Here is a 1,931-nt window from a genome sequence, read left to right on the forward strand (position 1 = left end):
AGGTATATTGTCTGTTTTGACTACATTGTAAATGTAGTTACAAATTAGTTGGAAGATTAACATTTAATTTGTCAAGGGAAAACATTAAAATGTGATATTTTTGAGTTCTTGTAGCTCTTTCTTCATCCCAGTCTTGTGATTTTAGGATACCTCCCTAAAGATAGAAATATCCCAGAACAGGATATGATTGAATCATTACAAATTATTTTTATTCAGAAATACAAAGCAGTTTGTAAGTAGCATTTATGGATTTTGCCTTGTGATCATCTAGTGTCTGCTTAGCTCTTCAGACACCTGGAAAGGATGTGTAATTTTCATCTAAAATGATTATTATGACCATAGTGATACTTTTCAAACAGAGCTTTTGAAGATATTGATGTCAAGATATCTTCTTTACTTTTTGGCAGGGACAGATCCTCATTGTTGTAGGGTGGGAACGGGTGCTCTGTACACATGCTAATATTATTTTGATAATAAGAAAACTTCAGTTTAGGGATGTATTATTCTTCTTATTGTACAGAAGATATATGATAGTTTTTTTTTCTGTTTTGTAGATTTGGAAATTAAGTAAAAATCTAAGTGGTCAAGGAGAACGTAAATCAACTGGGTACACCCAGTCCCTAGCTTATTAATTTTTATACTAAAGTATCTTAGTACTGTAATTGGTATACTAGCACCATCAGCTAATCACATCCCAGTGAATAATCTTACTTGAACTGCTCAGATATTTCTCACATATTGTTATATTTTATTTCAGATTTGTGTAACATTGAATTTTTATCAGCTGTACATAATTCTAACTAACCATCATGAAATATTCCTAATATATAAAAGTGGTAGATACCACATCACCTATTGCCTTCTATAGTTTCCTATACACTGTGGGCATGGAACTGAAAATTGTTCACTCATCAAGGTGTATGAGGCTGGCTGGAGGGTTGTAGAACCAAAAACACGTGCTCATAACTCTCTTGTGTAAGTTTTACGTGTAATTTTTGACATTTGTTAATGTAGAATTTAAGAAGCTTCTTAATGTTTTTATAATAAAAATCATCTGTTATGTAACATGAAACCCTCCAGGCAAGTCACACCATCTGTAGAATAGAGGAAGTGGAGGGTTTTTCAGTTATTGCTTTAGTGTAAGGTTGGTGGAGATGACCACATTGTGTAAACTACTGCTAATGTTCATGGTGGTAAAAAAGCCACTGATTTGACTCTGGCCATTGTTTGTGGTGGTAGTGAGGCACTAACTTGACTCTAGCAACAGTGAACGTATGATAACATTATCAGTCTTAAATTCATGGAATACTGTTATGTATTGAGTCATTTCATTTTAACTTGCTCCATTGTTTCTGCTGAAGGATCATCATTAGTAATGTTAGTAATTTCAGTTTTTCATTTTGTTTTAAGTATTGTCCTATGGTATTTGATTCAGATAAGATGAATCTATTAGGATTCATTTCTTATTGCACTATTATTCAGGTCAAAATATAACAGGTGCTGATATTCACTTGTATGGACATCTTTCTCATCTCATGCAAAAGTTTTAAAATATTGTATCCCTCATTTCTTGACAGACTTCTTTTGACCTTGTTTCTTGTCAACATTTCTAGAATGTCAGACCTCAGATCTTCTCAAAAGTCTATTTTCTGCTCTGTGATGACTTTCTGTACAAAGCTGCACCTGATTTACAGGTTTGGAAGGTTCAGGCCTCAGTGACTGGACACTTCCTCTACTACTGAATGTAAATATTGTTTTGCCTCTGCAATGGATTCAAAATTTGTCTTATCTGACGAATTGTGATTGCTGTTGGTAAAGACCTAACATAAAAAAATTGCTAGAGCTTGTATTTTTATGTACAATATGGAAAGTGTTTTTAATAAAAACGTAAGTAGACAACATAATTTGATTTTAGCACCTACCCCTCATTC

Source organism: Penaeus monodon, chromosome 23 (assembly GCF_015228065.2).
Source record: "Penaeus monodon isolate SGIC_2016 chromosome 23, NSTDA_Pmon_1, whole genome shotgun sequence".
In the NCBI taxonomy this organism is placed as follows: Eukaryota; Metazoa; Arthropoda; class Malacostraca; order Decapoda; family Penaeidae; genus Penaeus; species Penaeus monodon.